This window comes from Mixophyes fleayi, chromosome 1 (assembly GCF_038048845.1).
Source record: "Mixophyes fleayi isolate aMixFle1 chromosome 1, aMixFle1.hap1, whole genome shotgun sequence".
NCBI lineage: Eukaryota > Metazoa > Chordata > Amphibia > Anura > Limnodynastidae > Mixophyes > Mixophyes fleayi.
In genome coordinates, this window is record NC_134402.1 from 19,005,476 (window position 1) to 19,028,613 (window position 23,138).

A 23,138-nucleotide genomic window follows, 5' to 3' on the forward strand; every position below is an offset into this window, starting at 1 on the left:
TGCATTGCTTTGTAATGGCCCACTGGCAACCATTGCTCTGTAATAACCCCCTGGCATGCATTGCTCTGTAATAACCCTCTGGCATGCATTGCTCTATAATGACCCCCTGGCATGCATTACTCTGTAATAACCCCCTGGCATGCATTGCTCTGTAATAACCCTCCTGGCATGCACTGCTCTGTAATAACCCTCTGGCATGCACTGCTCTGTAATAACCCTCCTGGCATACACTGCTCTGTAATAACCCCCTGGCATGCATTGCTTTGTAATGGCCCACTGGCAACCATTGCTCTGTAATAACCCTCTGGCATGCATTGCTCTATAATGACCCCCTGGCATGCATTGCTCTATAATGACCCCCTGGCATGCATTACTCTGTAATAACCCCCTGGCATGCATTGCTCTGTAATAACCCCCTTGGAGGTATTTTCTCCTTCCCTGACTCCGATCATCATTCCACATCTCTCTTACGTGTCTTTCCCTCCAAATCTATCCCCATCTCTTCCATTCATGTCCCCTAGACCTCTAGCAGTCACCCCTCCCCGTCTATCTAGCATTACTCTGGCTCTTTCTATCCCAGCCCCTTCCCATGGCCCAGCCCCTGTCCCTCCCCTGTATACAGACACCCAGCGTGTAGGGGAGGGAGATCTCCTCTCTATTATGCTACGTGCAAAAAAAAAAATAAAAAAAAAATACAGGCAAATGATCATGTCCAGGCAGTAAAGATCGGGAGCTGCATGAGCCCATGTGTCTGTATCAGTGAGTCTGTCCAGCACTGCTCCTAAGGATTTACAGTACAGAAATCGGGATCAGCCTGTGGACCTGGTGACGGGTGAGTCAGTATAGCTACCTGCTCTGTTCCTGCACACACTGTCACTGCACACCCTGTTCCTGCACATACTGTCACTGCAGGACCATGTGGGAGACATGTAGCCTCTGCTGCTATATGTGCAGTACATAGGGTTGTGTCATGGCTGGTACCTCTATACCAAGGTCTATAGTACTAACCAGGTAGCTTCCAGCCAGCAGACCACTGCGGATGGTGTGTGTGCTACTAACTTGTACTAACTAATCCAATATTGTACTGTGACTTTGTGCTACCTTCCATTATCATCACTGCCCTATGATGTCATCTAGTAACGATGGCTGTACAATATACATTGTACCTAACCTCTGATTTTCTATTGCATTTGTTCATTATAATATACAGACATACTATACTATACTATACTATACTATACTATACTATACTATGTATTGCTTTCTGTAGCCCATTGCAATGCGGTCCTGCATCATGTTCTACTGACAGCCCCTATAATGCTGTTATACTGTACTCTCATTCATTATATGTACTGCTGGCAGTATCCTGCCCTCTGGATGGCTTTGTAATTTCGCAGTCTCTTCTGTCGCTTTGTAGCGTCTTCTTTGTATGTCAAGCTGTATAATATATTCTTTTTTATGTATTTCACTGTTATGGCCCCTTGGTTTATATCTCCTCCTTTGCATGCCTTGCTCTTATATTCCCCCTTTGAATGCATTGTTGTTATATCCCCCTTCCATGCATTGCTCTGTAATATCCCCCCAATGCATGCACTGCTCTGTAATAGCCCCCCTTGCATACATTGCTCTATAATATTCCCCCATACATGCATTGCTCAGTACTACCCCCCCATACATGCACTACTGCTCTATAATATCCCCCCATACATGCACTACTCTGTAATATCCCCCCTTGCATACATTGTACTATAATATTCCCCTTGCATGCACTCCTCTGTTATATCCCCCCTTGCATGCATTGCTCTATAATATCCCCCATACATGCACTGCTCTGTAATATCCCCCCTTGCATACATTGCTCTATAATATTCCCCTTGCATGCACTCTTCTGTTATATCCCCCCTTGCATGCATTGCTCTATAATATCCCCCCATACATGCATTGCTCTGTACTATCCCCCCTTCATGCATTCCTCAGGGATGGATCAGTCCCTTTGCTGTTGATGTTTGTCGTTGCTCTCATGTGGAGCTGCTGAAGGTGAATGCGGACTTGTACAATTCATACAACTTCAGGGGGTGTGCTCACTGCTAATGACACCGATTGGCAGACTATACTTAGAAGGAAAAAAAAAAAGATGAAGTCTGTGTTTGAGTCAGATGTCAGTGTCCTGTGCATACAATGTGGTGTTAGTGCAGGGTGTGTGCTGGGATCCTGGCTCCCCCTGCTCAGCAGTGGTTTGCTCTGTGGTGACTGATCTGATATATATTGCAGTGAATACTACAACCTTCATACAGAAATCTTATTTTGTGCACTGTAAATGTATCTATCCAGGAGAGCAGAGAAGCCATGTACTGCACCCACTGGTGTGAGACACTGGGGAGGGACCGAGGTTCTCTTGTCAGCTGAAAGTAGTTATGGAAGTTTGGGATGAGATACATCCGGGGTTTGGGGGCTATGGTTGGTGTCTAAGTATGAGATAATTACTAACTGATGTATGTTATTGGTGTATAATTTGGTAGCTGGGACAGGACAATGTTATGTTACCAGTTCCTGCTGACTGTATTGTAAACTATCCTTTCGGGATTTGCATTACTTGGTTTTGAATTTAAATGACTTATATTTCTGCGCGATACGGGATATGTCAGCAGCCTGGTCCTCATGGTGCAGGATAACAGTGTGATATACTCAGTTATTGCAAAATCTACAGGCGCCATGTATCGCTGACTGGTGTTAATGTGCAGCGGAAGTCCCATTGCTCAGCAGTATCTGGGGCCCCCAGGGGTCAGTGTGCCATTGTCCTGGGGCCCCCTGGAGTCAGTGTGCCATTGTCCCGGGGCCCCCTGGGGTCAGTGTGCCATTGTCCTGGGGCCCCTGGGGTCAGTGTGCCATTGTCCTGGGGCCCCCGGGATGAGGGTGCCATTTTTCTGGGGCCCCCGGGGTCAGTGGGCCATTGTCCGGGGGTCCCCGGGGTGAGGGTGCCATTGTCCTGGGGCCCCTGGGGTCAGGGTGCCATTGTCTTGGGGGCCCCCGGGTTCAGGGTACCATTGTCCTGGGGCCCCCGGGTCAGTGTGCCATTGTCCTGGGGCCCCCTGGGGTCAATGTGCCACTGTCCTGGGGCCCCCTGGGGTCAATGTGCCACTGTCCTGGGGCCCCCCGGGGTCAGTGTGCCACTATCCTGGGGCCCCCCGTGGTCAGTGTGCCACTGTCCTGGGGCCCCCATGGTCAGTGTGCCACTGTCCTGGGGCCCTCGGGGTCAGTGTGCCATTGTCTTGGGGCCCTCATGGTCAGGGTGCCATTGTCTTGGGGCCCCCGGGGTCAGGGTGACATTGTCTTGGGGCCCCCGGGGTCAGGGTGCCATTGTCCTGGGACCCCAAGTGACGGTGTACCTTTACCACCTGGAATATATTGCATAAGTGACAAGAAGGGATCTGTAATTCTGCAATACCCGTTGGGTAGCGCCCAGGTTGTGCGCCGCTGGAATAGTGTAAGCTTGTGAGCAGGACCTTCTCACCTCTTTGTCTGTTTTACCCAGTTTGTTTATTAGTTTACTGTGTTTGTCCCCAATTGTAAAGCGCTACGGAATATATTGGCGCTATATAAATAAATGATGATGATGATCATTCTCTGATTGTGGAATATGTTTACACTGTATTACACGCGCAACTTTAACATACGAACGGCACCATTTAATACATGAGATACACCGAACCACAGCTAAGGAGGAAGTGAAGGACCGATCTCTCCTGAACGGCGCCAATCCGCACCGCCATGACATCATCGTTGGTTACGCTTTCAGGAGCGATCGCTCCGTCACAGTGGGTTTGCCTCAAAAGAATTCCGTGGTTATCTCACAATGAAAAATAATTTGCAGGGAGACACATTAAAATACATATTTTCTGTCATTTTTTTTCCCCAGAGAAACATATTAGAATAAATATTGGTTGTTAGTTTATTGAATTCATGCAGAAAAGAATAGCCAGCGGTTTATACGTCTTGCCAGTGTCCGGAAATGACATTTACTTACCAGGGAATTTCTGCTGCAATAAGGATTGTGAGAGACAGTGAGTTATCAGATGTGATGCAGCCTGTTTCCTCATTGGTCAGACAGTCTGTGTGTTATACAATCTGTATCTCTGCATTACCTGCTGAAATACACCGTTCTGCACGATCGTGTGCAGTGTTGGACCTAGATTACTGCATAGAATGTATAACAAGTATTACAGACATAGCACCTACTTGTTTACCTGCAAATAGTCGCTGTCCCATTTAAAACACTAATATCACAAACCAAGAACAGACCGCTTGTAACTCTCTCTAGTTGTTGGGTAACCGGGAGCTCTGAGAGGCTGCTGAAACTTGTAGTTCCACAACGGCTAGTAGGCCACAGGTCGTAAACATTTGTAAGGTTATGTATCATTCAGTTGTGTTCCATAAGTAACTACATAGCTAAGTGAAAGTGAAAATGTCTCTGTATAGGCGTCACCTGATACCAGCCAGTGATTATTGCTTCATTAGTCTATGATGAAAAATCTCCTTTCTAAACAGTAGCACAAGAAATGGTGTGAGAGGAACACTACGAATATAAAACCCCATGATATTAATAAGCATTACTGGTGTAGAGGTATTTACAGTGTGCTCATCGCCTACATACAATCATAGAGGCTGCCATGTTTCTCTGTGAAGTCATAGAGGGTGCCTCGTTTCTCGGCGAAGTCGTAGAGGGTGCCTCGCGTCTCAGTGAAGTCATAGAGGGTGCCTCGTGTCTCAGTGAAGTCATAGAGGGTACCTCGCGTCTCAGTGAAGTCATAGAGGGTGCCTCGCGTCTCAGTGAAGTCATAGAGGGTGCCTCGCGTCTCAGTGAAGTCATAGAGGCTGCCTCGTGTCTCAGTGAAGTCATGGAGGGTGCCTCGTTTTCTCGGCGAAGTCATAGAGGGTGCCTCGCATCTCAGTGAAGTCATGGAGGGTGCCTCGCATCTCAGTGAAGTCATAGAGGGTGCCTCGCGTCTCAGTGAAGTCATGGAGGGTGCCTCGCGTCTCAGTGAAGTCATAGAGGGTGCCTCGCGTCTCAGTGAAGTCATAGAGGGTGCCTCGCGTCTCAGTGAAGTCATAGAGGCTGCCTCGTGTCTCAGTGAAGTCATAGAGGGTGCCTCGCGTCTCAGTGAAGTCATAGAGGGTGCCTCGCATCTCAGTGAAGTCATGGAGGGTGCCTCGCGTCTCAGTGAAGTCATAGAGGGTGCCTCGTGTCTCAGTGAAGTCATGGAGGGTGCCTCGTGTCTCAGTGAAGTCATGGAGGGTGCCTCGTTTCTCGGCGAAGTCGTAGAGGGTGCCTCGCGTCTCAGTGAAGTCATAGAGGGTGCCTCGCGTCTCAGTGAAGTCATAGAGGGTGCCTCGCGTCTCAGTGAAGTCATAGAGGGTGCCTCGCGTCTCAGTGAAGTCATAGAGGGTGCCTCGTTTCTCGGCGAAGTCGTGGAGGGTGCCTCGTTTCTCGGCGTAGTCGTGGAGGGTGCCTCGTTTTCTCGGCGAAGTCGTAGAGGGTGCCTCGTTTTCTCAGCAAAGCCGTGGAGGGTGCCTCGTTTTCTCGGCAAAGTCGTGGAGGGTGCCTCGTTTCTATCTATCTATCTATCTATCTATCTATCTATATCTATCTGTACAATGTGCCTTGCGACTATGACTAAATACTTTGGGCTCCATTTACGAAAGTTCTCTGTTAAAATTTTTGCGCCTGGGGCAAGCAACAAACATGCCGCCCCCTAGATCTCAATTTTAACCAAATGACCCTAGAATATTCCTAAACTGCTCCCCCCCTTCAGCGTTGCGCCCTGTGCAGTCGGCCCTATCGGACAGCCCTAGTTACGGCCCTGGTGCACGCCCCCTCTCCACCCTGACTCCTCCTTAAGCTACGCCCCTTGATATACGCTGGCATACAGCGGATATGGAAGACAGAGTGAGAATACGCTGCTTTTCCGTTCATATTGACCTTTATTTGCTTTGATCTTTCTGGACGTCTTCTGTGTTTTTCAACAGTAACTTTGAATTATCTGGGCAGAATTGTTTCTTGTTTCTGCCCTTCAGCATGACACAGAATTGCTCTGCCTCTGCAGTCGCATCCATTGTGCTATATCCGTGGAAGACGTAAATGTACAAATCCGCTTAGTAGATTCAGATCTATGGGTGAAGCCAGTGATTTTAAATAATATACTTAATGAAATGCATTTAGTAAACGTAGCTAGAGGTCATGTGTGAGCCGGTACATTAAAGGTTTTCAAAAGTGATAAAACACCTTTTAATTAGTGTTAAAGAGGGTTCTGCTAACATCCTTCCCAAATAGTGGCAGATCGCCCATTGTGACGTACCCAAGGGGCAGGATTGGTTAGTCCCATAATGGGCTGCATTTTTCCTTTAAATTAGGTTGCTGAACGGAGTCTTGCCCTGCCGCTCCTCCGTGGGCCTACCCCAATTTTACTCTGCTATGGGAATGTGGCAAAAAAAATTCAACGGAGGAGCAACACTCTTCTAAATACTGACATTTCCACATCCTGGCTCCGACATAGCCCCTCCCATTTGCCTGTGGGAACTTTCCCAGCTGGCCTCGCTCTCGCTGCTGTGCAGGAGGAAACACTTATAACATTTTTCCTTCCAAATACAGACAAAGAGCCCAGCTGTCCGGGCTAGAGATCCTCTCTGCCAGTGGTGCGTACAGAGAACAGTTCTGTGACACGACGGCAGATGTTGGCCCCTCCCCCTCCATCCACTTTCCTGCGCCAATTATCAGCCAATTATCAACTTAACATTATCTGGTGTTGAAGGGATCTATGACCCAAAAAAAAAAAAAAACCCAGGGCAGAATCTTCCTACAATTGTATGGAAAAATAACCCCAATGAAAACAGCACAGTGGCCATATACCCTGTAACAGACCTGGATATCCCCAGGCGCTAGTTATGTAGGAGGCCTATTTACTAACATTGCATTAAGGTGCAAAATTTGCACCAGAGCTGCGCAACCAATCAGCAGTTAGATTGCATCTGTCTAGTCGGACAATGATTGGCTGCTGTTGGTAAACTACAAACCTCTTTCATATTGTACTGCTGGTACGTTATGGTGACCTTGTATCTGACTGCCGCAGGTTTCTCACCCTGCCATATAATTATTGTGCTCTAAGTATTTAAGTGTAAACCTGCATTATTGTACCCTAAAGCCACCGATGGGGTTGTAGCTGTCATCTCTCTATGTCTATAGAATGAAAGGGTTAGTACAATTATTTACTGGTCCTGCTGGTTCTGTCACAAGATGCGTTATTTTTGTCCCCTCGTGTATCCCCCCGTCAGCCGGAATCCCATACAACTGAGAACATGACAGCCACTAGGCAGGTGCTGGGGCATCTGTCTCCTCAGCATATAAGGTGCCAGGGGGCAGGATGACCGGGGGTCACGTTTATATAGAGCCTGGTGACATGTCCGAGCAGCTGTGGGCATCCCTCTCTGCTACAATGACATGTGCAGACCGCATGCACCGGACAGCAGGATAGGGCTACCCCAGATCTGGTCCGCATGACCACAGTCCTGCTTTAGGCTGGTGATATCGCAGGATTTTAAACTGACAAAGAACCACTATTATAATCGGCTATAACTGTTAGGTGCCGGTAAGTCGATCGCTCCCGATCTATAGAGCTTTAAAGGTTCTGTGCACTTACCCACTGTTCCAGAGTGACACTAATAAAGATGTTCATATCTAAAGTATATATAACTAGAGTCACCTTTTTTGCTATCAGTCCTCATCTCCGCCCGTGTGTTCCCGGTTTGTAAGTGATTGGCTACCGGTTGTTCTGTCTCCAATCAGATCATTGGAATGTTCACATCGGCACAGAGTATTTTAGGAGCTGAGTGCGCCAATCTTGTGGAAGACAGCGGCTTGTCTGCTCATGTGATTGTGTAAATGATATGGGGCAGTGACATGATGTGAGGAGGGAATGGAGACAGCAGGAAGCCACAGACTGAGAGTTATATAGTGGAAGGAGCAGGGTCCCCCAGCAGCACAGAGTATATCAGGAGATGAGTGATGTGTTAGTGAGGACAGGGCTGCATGTGACAGGGGCAGTGACATGATGTGAGGAGGGAATGGAGACAGCAGGAAGCCACAGACTGAGAGTTATATAGTGGAAGGAGCAGGGTCCCCCAGCAGCACAGAGTATATCAGGAGATGAGTGATGTGTTAGTGAGGACAGGGCTGCATGTGACAGGGGCAGTGACATGATGTGAGGAGGGAATGGAGACAGCAGGAAGCCACAGACTGAGAGTTATATAGTTGAAGGAGCAGGGTCCCCCAGCAGCACAGAGTATATCAGGAGATGAGTGATGTGTTAGTGAGGACAGGGCTGCATGTGACAGGGGCAGTGACATGATGTGAGGAGGGGAATGGAGGCAGCAGGAAGTCACAGACTGAGAGTTATATAGTGGAAGGAGCAGGGTCCCCAGCAGCACAGAGTATATCAGGATATGAACGATGGGTTAGTAATGACAGGGCTGCATGTGACAGGGGCAGTGACATGATGTGAGGAGGGGAATGGAGGCAGCAGGAAGCCACAGACTGAGAGTTATATAGTGGAAGGAGCAGGGTCCCCCAGCAGCACAGAGTATATCAGGAGATGAGTGATGTGTTGGTGAGGACAGGGCTGCATGTGACAGGGGCAGTGACATGATGTGAGGAGGGGAATGGAGGCAGCAGGAAGCCACAGACTGAGAGTTATATAGTGTAAGGAGCAGGGTCCACTAGCAGCACAGAGTATATCAGGAGATGAGTGATGTGTCAGTGAGGACAGGGCTGCATGTGACAGAGGCAGTGGTATGATGTGAGGAGAGGAATGGAGGCAGCAGGAAGCCACAGACTGAGAGTTATATAGTGGAAGGAGCAGGGTCCCCCAGCAGTACAGAGTATATCAGGAGATGAGTGATGTGTTAGTGAGGACAGGGCTGTATGTGACAGAGGCAGTGACATTATGTGAGGAGGGGAATGGAGGCAGCAGGAAGCCACAGACTGAGAGTTATATAGTGGAAGGAGCAGGGTCCCCCAGCAGCACAGAGTATATCAGGAGATGAGTGATGTGTTGGTGAGGACAGGGCTGCATGTGACAGGGGCAGTGACATGATGTAAGGAGGGGAATGGAGGCAGCAGGAAGCCACAGACTGAGAGTTATATAGTGGAAGGAGCAGGGTTCCCCAGCAGTACAGAGTATATCAGGAGATGAATGATGTGTTAGTGAGGACAGGGCTGTATGTGACGGGGGCAGTGACATGATGTGAGGAGGGGAATGGAGGCAGCAGGAAGTCACAGACTGAGAGTTATATAGTGGAAGGAGCAGGGTCTCCAGCAGTACAGAGTATATCAGGAGATGAATGATGTGTTAGTGAGGACAGGGCTGTATGTGACAGGGGCAGTGACATGATGTGAGGAGGGGAATGGAGGCAGCAGGAAGTCACAGACTGAGAGTTATATAGTGGAAGGAGCAGGGTCCCCAGCAGCACAGAGTATATCAGGAGATGAATGATGTGTTAGTGAGGACAGGGCTGTATGTGACAGGGGCAGTGACATGATGTGAGGAGGGGAATGGAGACAGCGGGAAGCCACAGACTGAGAGTTATATAGTGGAAGGAGCAGAGTCCTCCAGCAGCACAGAGTATATCAGGATATGAGTGATGTGTTGGTGAGGACAGGGCTGCATGTGACATGATGTGAGGGGGGGGGAATAGAAGGAAACCACAGACTACGGGGGTGTTTCAGTTCAGTGAGAGTTGACTTGTATGTCATTTATCCACATCTAATGCTGGGAGAGTTGTTCAATTATGGGACCTGTATAGGGTGCAAGCAAAAATTAGCAACATCAAGCCATATATTAAGTCACCATGAGCTTTGTGGGGTCTGTGATTGAACAGCACCCCCTGTTCTAGACGCGGGTATAAGACGTACTCTGTAACTTGCGCTGCATTGAATCCCCCCTACGAGTTAGGCTGGGTACACACTACAGAAATCTTCTCCCGTTGTGTTATCTATAACGATTTTACCAAGATGGAAAATAAAAGAAAAGAAAAAGTCCTGATAAGCATAGCAATTCATGTGTACACACTACACACTATACACACTACACACTACACACTACACACTATACACTACACACTATACATCTGTGCTCTTCATCTGTCATAACCATTGGCAGATCATGACTCCATAAACTAGAGATCGTCAGTGCGTCCACTCTGCAGGTTTGGAATAAGGTCGTTTCATTAATGAGCAAGATTTTTATTCCGGTTTTAAAATCAAACCGTACAGAGACCATAGGACGAAACAAAGCATAGCATATAGGACGAAACAAAGCATAGCATACAGGACAAGACGCACAGGGCAACGAGGTACGATTGAGTCCCTGAGGGGAAGGGTCAACTTTCCTGAACAGGTGGGTTTTGAGGGATCGTTGGAAGATTTTCAGGTCAGGGGATAGTCTGATAGAAGGAGGGGGACCGTTCCAGAGAAGAGGGGGCGGAGCGGAAGAAATCTTGAAAGCGGAAGTGAGATCTTGTGAGGTGGCGGATCGGAGAGGGCGAGAGGGAGTGTGAATGGAGATGAGGTAGGGAGCAGTGGATCGGAGAGGGCGAGAGGGAGTGTGAATGGAGATGATGTAGGGAGCAGTGGATCGGAGAGGGCGAGAGGGAGTGTGAATGGAGATGAGGTAGGGAGCAGTGGATCGGAGAGGGCGAGAGGGAGTGTGAATGGAGATGATGTAGGGAGCAGTGGATCGTAGAAGGCGAGAGGGAGTGTGAATGGAGATGATGTAGGGAGCAGTGGATCGGAGAGGGCGAGAGGGAGTGTGAATGGAGATGAGGTAGGGAGCAGTGGATCGTAGAGGGCGAGAGGGGGTGTGAATGGAGATGATGTAGGGAGCAGTGGATCGGAGAGGGCGAGAGGGAGTGTGAAAGGAGATGATGTAGGGAGCAGTGGATCGTAGAGGGCGAGAGGGAGTGTGAATGGAGATGAGGTAGGGAGCAGTGGATCGTAGAGGGCGAGAGGGAGTGTGAATGGAGATGAGGTAGGGAGCAGTGGATCGGAGAGGGCGAGAGGGAGTGTGAATGGAGATGATGTAGGGAGCAGTGGATCGTAGAGGGCGAGAGAGAGTGTGAATGGAGATGAGGTAGGGAGCAGTGGATCGTAGAGGGCGAGAGGGAGTGTGAATGGAGATGAGGTAGGGAGCAGTGGATCGGAGAGGGCGAGAGGGAGTGTGAATGGAGATGATGTAGGGAGCAGTGGATCGGAGAGGGCGAGAGGGAGTGTGAATGGAGATGATGTAGGGAGCAGTGGATCGGAGAGGGCGAGAGGGAGTGTGAATGGAGATGATGTAGGGAGCAGTGGATCGTAGAGGGCGAGAGGGAGTGTGAATGGAGATGAGGTAGGGAGCAGTAGATCGGAGAGGGCGAGAGGGAGTGTGAATGGAGATGATGTAGGGAGCAGTGGATCGGAGAGGGCGAGAGGGAGTGTGAATGGAGATGATGTAGGGAGCAGTGGATCGGAGAGGGCGAGAGGGAGTGTGAATGGAGATGAGGTAGGGAGCAGTGGATCGGAGAGGGCGAGAGGGAGTGTGAATGGAGATGATGTAGGGAGCAGTGGATCGGAGAGGGCGAGAGGGAGTGTGAATGGAGATGATGTAGGGAGCAGTGGATCGGAGAGGGCGAGAGGGAGTGTGAATGGAGATGAGGTAGGGAGCAGTGGATCGTAGAGGGCGAGAGGGAGTGTGAATGGAGATGAGGTAGGGAGCAGTGGATCGTAGAGGGCGAGAGGGAGTGTGAATGGAGATGAGGTAGGGAGCAGTGGATCGGAGAGGGCGAGAGGGAGTGTGAATGGAGATGATGTAGGGAGCAGTGGATCGTAGAGGGCGAGAGAGAGTGTGAATGGAGATGAGGTAGGGAGCAGTGGATCGTAGAGGGCGAGAGGGAGTGTGAATGGAGATGATGTAGGGAGCAGTGGATCGGAGAGGGCGAGAGGGAGTGTGAATGGAGATGATGTAGGGAGCAGTGGATCGGAGAGGGCGAGAGGGAGTGTGAATGGAGATGATGTAGGGAGCAGTGGATCGGAGAGGGCGAGAGGGAGTGTGAATGGAGATGATGTAAGGAGCAGTGGATCGGAGAGGGCGAGAGGGAGTGTGAATGGAGATGATGTAGGGAGCAGTGGATCGTAGAGGGCGAGAGGGAGTGTGAATGGAGATGATGTAGGGAGCAGTGGATCGGAGAGGGCGAGAGGGAGTGTGAATGGAGATGAGGTAGGGAGCAGTAGATCGGAGAGGGCGAGAGGGAGTGTGAATGGAGAGGATGTAGGGAGCAGTGGATCGGAGAGGGCGAGAGGGAGTGTGAATGGAGATGAGGTAGGGAGCAGTGGATCGTAGAGGGCGAGAGGGAGTGTGAATGGAGATGAGGTAGGGAGCAGTGGATCGGAGAGGGCGAGAGGGAGTGTGCATGGAGATGATGTAGGGAGCAGTGGATCGGAGAGGGCGAGAGGGAGTGTGAATGGAGATGAGGTAGGGAGCAGTGGATCGGAGAGGGCGAGAGGGAGTGTGCATGGAGATGATGTAGGGAGCAGTGGATCGGAGAGGGCGAGAGGGAGTGTGAATGGAGATGATGTAGGGAGCAGTGGATCGGAGAGGGAGTGTGAATGGAGATGATGTAGGGAGCAGTGGATCGTAGAGGGCGAGAGGGAGTGTGAATGGAGATGATGTAGGGAGCAGTGGATCGTAGAGGGCGAGAGGGAGTGTGAATGGAGATGAGGTAGGGAGCAGTGGATCGGAGATGGCGAGAGGGAGTGTGAATGGAGATGAGGTAGGGAGCAGTGGATCGGAGAGGGCGAGAGGGAGTGTGAATGGAGATTATGTAGGGAGCAGTGGATCGGAGAGGGCGAGAGGGAGTGTGAATGGAGATGAGGCAGGGAGCAGTGGATCGTAGAGGGCGAGAGGGAGTGTGAATGGAGATGATGTAGGGAGCAGTGGATCGGAGAGGGCGAGAGGGAGTGTGAATGGAGATGATGTAGGGAGCAGTGGATCGTAGAGGGCGAGAGGGAATGTGAATGGAGATGATGTAGGGAGCAGTGGATCGTAGAGGGCGAGAGGGAGTGTGAATGGAGATGATGTAGGGAGCAGTGGATCGTAGAGGGCGAGAGGGAGTGTGAATGGAGATGATGTAGGGAGCAGTGGATCGTAGAGGGCGAGAGGGAGTGTGAATGGAGATGATGTAGGGAGCAGTGGATCGGAGAGGGCGAGAGGGAGTGTGAATGGAGATGATGTAGGGAGCAGTGGATCGGAGAGGGCGAGAGGGAGTGTGAATGGAGATGATGTAAGGAGCAGTGGATCGGAGAGGGCGAGAGGGAGTGTGAATGGAGATGATGTAGGGAGCAGTGGATCGTAGAGGGCGAGAGGGAGTGTGAATGGAGATGAGGCAGGGAGCAGTGGATCGGAGAGGGCGAGAGGGAGTGTGAATGGAGATGAGGTAGGGAGCAGTGAATCGTAGAGGGCGAGAGGGAGTGTGAATGGAGATGAGGCAGGGAGCAGTGGATCGTAGAGGGCGAGAGGGAGTGTGAATGGAGATGAGGTAGGGAGCAGTGGATCGGAGAGGGCGAGAGGGAGTGTGAATGGAGATGATGTAGGGAGCAGTGGATCGGAGAGGGCGAGAGGGAGTGTGAATGGAGATGATGTAGGGAGCAGTGGATCGTAGAGGGCGAGAGGGAGTGTGAATGGAGATGAGGTAGGGAGCAGTGGATCGGAGATGGCGAGAGGGAGTGTGAATGGAGATGATGTAGGGAGCAGTGGATCGTAGAGGGCGAGAGGGAGTGTGAATGGAGATGAGGTAGGGAGCAGTGGATCGGAGATGGCGAGAGGGAGTGTGAATGGAGATGATGTAGGGAGCAGTGGATCGGAGAGGGCGAGAGGGAGTGTGAATGGAGATGAGGCAGGGAGCAGTGGATCGGAGAGGGCGAGAGGGAGTGTGAATGGAGATGAGGTAGGGAGCAGTGGATCGTAGAGGGCGAGAGGGAGTGTGAATGGAGATGATGTAGGGAGCAGTGGATCGTAGAGGGCGAGAGGGAGTGTGAATGGAGATGAGGTAGGGAGCAGTGGATCGGAGATGGCGAGAGGGAGTGTGAATGGAGATGAGGTAGGGAGCAGTGGATCGGAGAGGGCGAGAGGGAGTGTGAATGGAGATTATGTAGGGAGCAGTGGATCGGAGAGGGCGAGAGGGAGTGTGAATGGAGATGAGGCAGGGAGCAGTGGATCGTAGAGGGCGAGAGGGAGTGTGAATGGAGATGATGTAGGGAGCAGTGGATCGGAGAGGGCGAGAGGGAGTGTGAATGGAGATGATGTAGGGAGCAGTGGATCGTAGAGGGCGAGAGGGAATGTGAATGGAGTTGATGTAGGGAGCAGTGGATCGTAGAGGGCGAGAGGGAGTGTGAATGGAGATGATGTAGGGAGCAGTGGATCGTAGAGGGCGAGAGGGAGTGTGAATGGAGATGATGTAGGGAGCAGTGGATCGGAGAGGGCGAGAGGGAGTGTGAATGGAGATGATGTAGGGAGCAGTGGATCGGAGAGGGCGAGAGGGAGTGTGAATGGAGATGATGTAGGGAGCAGTGGATCGTAGAGGGCGAGAGGGAGTGTGAATGGAGATGAGGCAGGGAGCAGTGGATCGGAGAGGGCGAGAGGGAGTGTGAATGGAGATGAGGTAGGGAGCAGTGGATCGTAGAGGGCGAGAGGGAGTGTGAATGGAGATGAGGCAGGGAGCAGTGGATCGTAGAGGGCGAGAGGGAGTGTGAATGGAGATGATGTAGGGAGCAGTGGATCGGAGAGGGCGAGAGGGAGTGTGAATGGAGATGATGTAGGGAGCAGTGGATCGGAGAGGGCGAGAGGGAGTGTGAATGGAGATGATGTAGGGAGCAGTGGATCGGAGAGGGCTTTGTAGGTGAGGAGTTTGGAGAGGATTCTGTAGCGGAGGGGAGGGGGGGCCAGTGCAGTGCCTGACGGAGGGCTGGGAGGACGGATGTAGGCCGGATAGAAGCATAAAAACATAATTTTAGAGCGGCCATTTAGCTCAGTATTACACAGGCTTTATTGGACAATAATTGAACATTTTATTGTCTCTTCGTATGATATGTGTTACGTCCGGTACATGATAAAACCGTGACACATACTGTAAGCAGTCTATGTGCTAATCTTAGTTTTTACCTTTTTATTTCACTGTGAGATGTTTTTATTGACTTTGTGATTCATATCCTGGAGTAATCACAGTAAGATAATACCTGATAATGACTGGTATATTATACTATTACCATCATATGGGCTATTTAAAAAACCTCAAGCTGTAAACTGTTTCACTTTCTCTATCCAGAGTAATCTCCTAAACAGACTTGTGAAGATATCTGCTCTCAGCAAAGGAATGGGACCTCTAGCAGGCTGGATACATGTAAGGAAACAGCAAATAAAGACACTTTTATATTGATTAAGTAACATAACAAAAATAAAGTAGCAGAAGATATATATGATATTATAATAAAGAAAATATTTTTTGTATTTAAACAAATGAAATCCCTATTTTCCATCAATCCAAAATACGGATCTAGCTGGACTAATAATTTAAAGGGACAAGCGGAGGACTTTGGTTCATGTAGTGAAGACCAAAACCAACCAGTGCAGAGGACTATGGGAGAATCTGTTTATATTTATAGATGTGAAAGCGTAGGGAACAGAGAAGGATATCCGCAACTTCTAGAACCAGATGTTGGGACGGATGTGAGCAATGAGTGCAATTCGACAGTTACATGATCAATATTTATGTGGTAGACACCATAATGTAGACAGGGATGGAAAGTCGACAATAAGGATGTTGAGAATTGAAATGTAGACAGTATTCTTAGGTCGACCTAATAATAATACGGTCGACATTTGAATTGTTGACCTAATGTCGACTTTCTGAATGACGACCAAATGAATGTCTAGCTGTCGTACCCTCCTGTAGCTCTTTAGTGGGGAGTCTACTAACAACAGAATGGAACTCTAGGACGGAACTCTTCAATTGTAAAGGTTCTACAATGGAACCCTATGATGTAGAATAAACATGTCTTGCACTGAATATGCCAAAAAAGGCTGAAACTGGCTTTTTTGCGAGTGCATGTTCTGTGTCAAGTTAAGCCCATGGCTTGCTCGAAAAATCCAGTGATTGGAGCATAGTTTCAAAGAACTGCCATGTAAATACCATTACCCAGAAGTCTGTTCTGCCATCAATCCTATAAAATTCTTCTACTAACATACAAGGCCGTCAATAAAATTGCACCAACATACATTTCCTCACTTGTTTAAAAATATCTCCCTACTCGACCCCTCCGTTCTGCACAAGATCTGCATCTCTTCCACTCTCGTCACATCCTCCCATTCTCGGTTACAGGGCTTTTTACAGGCTGCACCCACTTTGTGGAATTCCCTCCCTCGCACAGTAAGACTTTCCTCTAGTTTTCAAACCTTCAAGCTTTCTCTGAAAACCCACCTCTCCAGACAAGCTTATAATATTCCTCAACCACCATCTTAATCTCCCCTATTACCACCCTCTACACAGCTAACACAAGACAACAACCCTCTGACCAACATTGCCACACACACAGCCCACTCAGTACTTTTACCTTTGCATTCTAGCTGGTCCAATGTACAATATGTGTAATTATTCAACACAAATCATCTGTTACTGCTGATGCAGTTGGACTGTATGTTTATTTCAATCACACTTGGCCGTTGACTACACGGTAAGACCAGGATAGCGTCTTTTTCTTTGATCGTAAGACTGCTTACTTCCGATTTATGACAGAAGACATCCACTTGCTCCAAACTGTTTCAGCGTTTATCTACAGGCCGATTGGGCCGCTGAACATTTGGTGAATCTAAGGGAATTCATTCATTCATTTATGCCTATATATAAGACTGCCTATTAATCATCTATGATATAAGATTCCCAGTATCTTATCCACTGCAGCGGATATCTACATGTATTATTACCATCTCTGGATGTATCCAATTGTTAGTGAATCTAACCTCCGAGATATAGGAGTATAATAATGAGAATGCAAATTAGTGAATAATATTTGTTATCAAGAGTTTTACCACTGCGCCTGTAGTGCAGTTGGATTTACTGAGTATTAACTCATATTTTATTTATTTTAGATATATTGCATTTCAATGGAATAATAAATAGAGATGAGCGGGCTCGGATTCCACTAATCCGAGCCCACCCGAACAGTGCGGATCCGAACGGGATCCGAGCACTGTTCGGATATTTCCGGCAGGCAAAAAATTTAAAACGAGGCTCTGTCGTCCAAGTCTCGCGTCGTATCTCGCGAGGGGAGGGAGGGAGGACCCAGAACAATTCCATCTTGTACCTCTTTTTTTGGCATTATGTGCTCAAGCTACCTCGGTGCAACCTTTTGGCCTAAAAACAATATTGTGAGGTGTTCAGAATAGACTGGAAATTAGTGGAAATGATTGTTATTGAATGTTATTGAGGTTAATAATAGCGTAGGAGTGAAAAAAACCCCACAATACTGGTTTTTAGCACTTTTTATGTTTTTTTCAAAAAAAATCCGAATCCAAAACCTTAAATCCGAGCCAAAACCTTTCGTCAGGTGTTTTGCAAAACAAATCCGAACCCAAAACCTCAAGGAAATCCGAATCCAAAACACGAGACACCAAAAGTGGCCGGTGCACATCCCTAATAATAAATAACATTGTTGGAACCTGCGCCCCTTTTTTTCTTTCTTTATATGTTTATATTGACAGTTTGGATATCTGTTTTAGGGAGCTGCGACCCATCATCATATGCCATTTTTTATGATTCATAGAGCCTGAGTAATTTTTGTGTATACAATGTACAATATGATGTAGCACGTGCCCTTGTGTTTCAAACTCCCATTGTCCTATAGATTGTAAGCTTGCGAGCAGGGTTCTCTTACCGCTCTGTCTGTATGTATTACCCAGTATTGTCTTATTAATGTTTGTTCCCAATTGTAAAGCGCTATGGAATTTGCTGGCGCTATATAAATAAATGATGGTGAATTGTTAGTTGCTAGTAACTTAATGTACTGAAATAGATAACACCCATGTACATAAGTAATGACTGAGCAGGCGTTTGATCCATTATAGGTATATATACATATACATATTTATATAACCGTGACTCACCATAACTATACTGCCTACCATGCACTAAGGAGAAGGTGCTTGTATATCAGGTTGCATGTTGCAAGACTGTATTACAATTGTCTTTCAGTATTTGGAATTTATAGGTTGTCCACTGTGAGGAAAAGCCCCATCAGATAGGGTTATTTAGTAACCTAAAGTAAATAGAACAGGTCACCCTTAGAAGATAAGCAGATAACCAGCTTTCGTTATCTACGTGTAGGCTGATGAGAACGAGCATTTGATTGGTTGCTGTGGATACATTTCTGTTTTCTGATGCATATGGTGTTTCCCTATTGCTATTATTATTGTGTGCTCCTTATTTGTATGTGATAAAAGCGTTTATTTCCAGTGCAAACAGAATTTATTGTTTTTTTTTTATTAGCTATGTCGTTATTGTTGTTGACTTGTCTCAGGTTGTATTGGAATGTGCAGTGCTTCTAGTGTAGTGTGTGTGTCTACGTGCGGGCGTGCAGACACTTGTGAGTAATCTGTGATGACTGTCCCCTCCGTATGTTCACTTGACAAGTTCAATAGGTCTCATGTACAGTACATTGTCTCTGCTGTGGGTTAGAGCCTCCCCAAATCTCCCTGGATCGCTTTTCACTTTTGTGGTTTTGCGCGCGTGATCGAGAAACATCCGTGCGCTCTTTGGGCTGAACCATATAGGTGAGCATAGTTTAAAGCTGGGTACACACTACACGGTTTTCGTCCAATAATCGTTTCAATCAGCCGACATACGACCGCTCGTTCAAAAGTCGGGTCAGTGTTTGCAGTGACACGATGGTCGAAAGTCTGCCCAAATGGACGATTGTCGCCTCATTTGGTTGGTCGTACCGTTTAATATTTTCGTTCCAATCTCGTTTCCGTTGTGTAGTGTGTATAAGTTTCCGACCGATCCACGACAGTGAGTATGAAATTGCAATCATTGCTCACGACAACATGGCGTAAAAAGTCGCTAAAGGGACGTCCGCTCTTCCCTTTATCGTCCTAAACAAGGCTAGTGTGTATGCAGTCCATGGCCCGAGCGATCGGAACATCGATCGCATGTAAAATCGATCGGCATAAAAAGTTGGTGGAAAATTCTGTAGTGTGTACCCAGCTTTAGACTGTTAGGTGGAGGAACGGTACAGGTAGGCTGGATTTTTATCTTTTTTTTTTTGGTCAAACCTGCTGACTATAATAATTTGGGGTAATAGTAGTGGGTTCGGTAAAAAGCCCAAAAATCTAATAACAAGTCAAAAGAATCAGAAATGTAGCTTGACCTATTGTCACGGTATATGCAAAATAATTGTTATATAATAAGTACATGCAAAAGAGCCCAGCCATGTCAAGTGTACGCTCCTAAAAAATAATAATGGGTGTCCTGATTATACCAGGTACAGCTTTTCCCAAAAATACAGACAGCAAATGGGATAAAGAGGTTTTTTTTTACCGCTATATTATTTAAACCCCTTTCATAAGACTTGTATGTGTCGCTCTTCAACGTATCCTAAATAAATTAGATTTTTATTACTTTCTGTGCTTTTAGCCTTGTCTCTATATCAGCAGGCAGTTGTTTTATTTCCGTCGCCCCGGGATACGACACAAGCCACATAGGATACAATGGTACCCGCAGAGCGGTTTCATGTCGTGTCCCCGGGTAACGGAACTGATCAGCCCTTCCTGGCGATATAAAGGTATTATAACTTGGCGCTATATAAATAAATGATGATGATGATAACTTTGTCGTACGCAGGCTTACCTCTTACGTAGACTGTATACTATTCTTAGCAGTCTTGTTTATTCTTGTAGAGGACGCTGTATACATAATCTGGAATATATGTGCATGTATATATGTATATATATATATATATATATATATATATATATATATATATATATATATATATATATGGTCAATTTCATGTACTCTAACCTATCTAATACCTACTTCTGCTTTTCACACTTGTTTTCCAGATGCAATCTCCTCATTATGTAGGGTTGAAGGTGTTTTTTGTAACATCGGTCAGGTTGGCAGGTCGGCTAACAGACTGTATTGCAATGTATTCAAGTTTCGTCACAGGACACCTAAAGGAGTAACTAGTGGTTATATATCTCTGCCAGTGTTTTTGACCGTTTCCTCGGAAAACCATGTCTGGAATTCTCTAAATAGATGAGAACAAATTAATGATAATGACGTCTTGTTTTCCACTGTCGTTTTCTAGTGCTGTGCTCGGCTGTAATTTTTTTGGGTGGATTCTATGAATCTCTCTCCTAAAATAAGTAAGGGTTAGAATTAGAGGGATCGTTCTGTGCTGTCGGTCGATGCTAAAAAACACGGACATTTCCAAGGAGAAACATCGAAACATGGGATTGACCATGGACATTGGAGATCAACTGCATTTAAGCCTCCTGTACAAAGCTTATGGATGAAACTGCTTTTTCCATTTCATATAAACTGATTTAGGTTTAACTGAGCAGAGTTCATGTAATGGGGTGGGGAACTGCCCATATTTATCCAAAATATGTAGGTCAGATATGTTATATTCTTCTCCGAAATCAGGACTATGTGGGAGAACTGCAAAATATTGAAATATTATGCTGCACCAAAATCTCCATATTAACTCTCTTCCAGGCCTGGCCAACCTGTGGCTCTCCAAGTGTTGTGACACTACGGGGCTGATTAATCAAGGTGCGTATTCAGAGCGCAACCCGCGTGCCCTATTATACCCATATATAGAGCATACTTGCCAACCTTTTTAAACTTCTTTCCGGGAGATCCCAGGCAGGGGGGCGTGGTTGGAGGACGGGAGGGGCGGGGTGCGGTGAATCGCCCCCACAACAAAATGCAGTTTTTGTCGCGGGGGCGGGGCCACAATGGCGCGATTCACCGCGAATCGCGTCAATTTGACAGCAAGATGCCGTTTGCGGGATATTTGACTGCTCTCCCGGGAGTCCGGGAGACCTACCCGAATTTCGGGAGTCTCCCGGACAATCTGGGAGAGTTGGCAAGTATGATATAGAGGCTTTGCGTATTGACGAATTCATCAAAGCACGGATCTCCAGCTGCGTGCACTGTTGAATTCAAGTGTAGGAAGGAATGTTGTGCTCCACTAAACAAGACGCTGTAGGATACGTCCAATCCAATACGTCCAATCCAATCTCCAATCTCATTTCCATCCACGCTCCATCCCGCCCTCTGCGTTCGGCTAATGACCGTCGCCTCACCTCCCCCTGGTTACCTGCTCCCATGCTCGCATCCAAGACTTCTCCCGCGTTGCCCCCTCCACTGGCTCCATCAGAACATCCCCCAACTTGTCCAGCTTCAAACGGGCCCTAAAAACCCACCTCTTCCTCAAAGCCTTCCAGTCCCCCACCTAACCGACCTCCTTCCAGCCTCCCACCTACCGCCCTCCCTATCCTGCTCTCCTCCTGCCTCCCTCCTCGTAATTCTCCTCTCCCCCCTCTCCCTCTCTGCGTTCTCCCCTTTCCTCCTCCTACCCTTGTGTCTCTGTCCGTCCTACCCTCCCCTTAGATTGTACGCTCCTTCGAGCAGGGCCTCCTCTCCTCCTGTTCTCCACCACCTTAACTCTGCTCTCCAGCTCCTTGTCTCCTCCGTGAGGTCCTCCTACCATTCTGCCCCTCTAGCTTCACCGCTGGGGGCTCTCACCTCTCATCTAGCTGTACATTGAGCTTCCGAGTTACTGTGCTTTTTGTTAACTGTACCGTGCTGTCTCACCCTGTATCGTGTTTCTGTCTGTCCCTGTACGGCGCTACGGATACCTAGTGGCGCCTTATAAATAAAAATTAATAATAATAATAATCCCTATGTGGATTATAAATGCGCAAAAGAACGCACAGGAGAATAAAAAACAATATTGAATTAATGTCACTTGTTACTAATAAAGCCATTTATGATAAAACAGTTTGCAAAGCATGCTGGGGCTTGTAGTTTCACAACACCTGGAGAGACACAGGTTGGCCAGGCTTGCTCTTATCCCACCAAAAAATTAGCTACTAGCAACTACTACGACGAGAGAGAAGGTCGTCTGCACACGGGACAGGATCCAAATTGGCTACGAGCAGTGAGACGATGTAGAGGTTAAATTAGTACACAGTGCAGTATGGGAGACACAGTGCAGAGCCTCTGCTCACACCGTCACACCCAGCCCTGTCTCCATTATCTGCCTGATGCCCACTTGTTATATTAATGAACATAGAGGAACGGTGAGGGCATTGTGTGACCCTGGCACGACCCCGCCCCATGACCCAGGGATGAACATCGTCATTTTGTCCGCAGTCTCTGTTCTCCCCCCTGCAGACTAAATGCCCTTTTGCTGTCCATCCGCTGTGTCCGCAGAATGTTCCGGAAGAACCGCTCCCTTGCCGTGTTCTGCTCTGGTTCCTTCTTAAAGTGCCACAAGCCTAAAAACATACATTAAGTCACCTCGTATAAAAAAAACCTACTAATGAAATTCACAGGTATATATTAAAGAGTTCCCATACGCTTGGCATTTCAGACATTTTGTCGTCGTGTTTGCTGTGCACAGGCTATTGCTCTCTGTTATCAGCCATTTTCAGGCGCACTGTAGATTCCTTAATGACAGGACGTCTGCTGTGAGAAATTGGGGTGTGTGTGTATGGTAGGGAATATAGATGGTAAGCTGAACTGGGGCTGGGGCTGATGTGAATGATTGAATATTCTCTGTACAGCGCAGCGTATGTAGGCGCCATATACATATAGTTAATGAATACGTTGTGCGGTGCGTCGGGCCTCGCAGGAGATGATAGTTGTAGGAATTTCTCCTACTCGCTCAGCATTCTGGTGTCTAGGATTACTGCTGCGGTGGCTGTCAGCACTGCGAGGCGAAACATTATCCTTACAATATTATTTTACTGCCTGGCACATACTAAGTGATTGCT

At 47.8% G+C, this 23,138-nt stretch overlaps 1 protein-coding gene across 1 annotated transcript in view; it reads left to right on the forward strand.

Annotated features, from left to right (window-relative positions):
* The first annotated feature begins 625 nt into the window (after positions 1 to 625).
* Positions 626 to 23,138, forward strand: part of RNF24 (ring finger protein 24) — an 87,158-nt gene continuing 64,645 nt past the window's right edge. The window contains exon 1 of the mRNA XM_075191675.1: positions 626 to 832. The gene's annotated coding sequence lies outside the window, so the exon portion shown is untranslated. The remainder of the gene's footprint in view (positions 833 to 23,138) is intronic.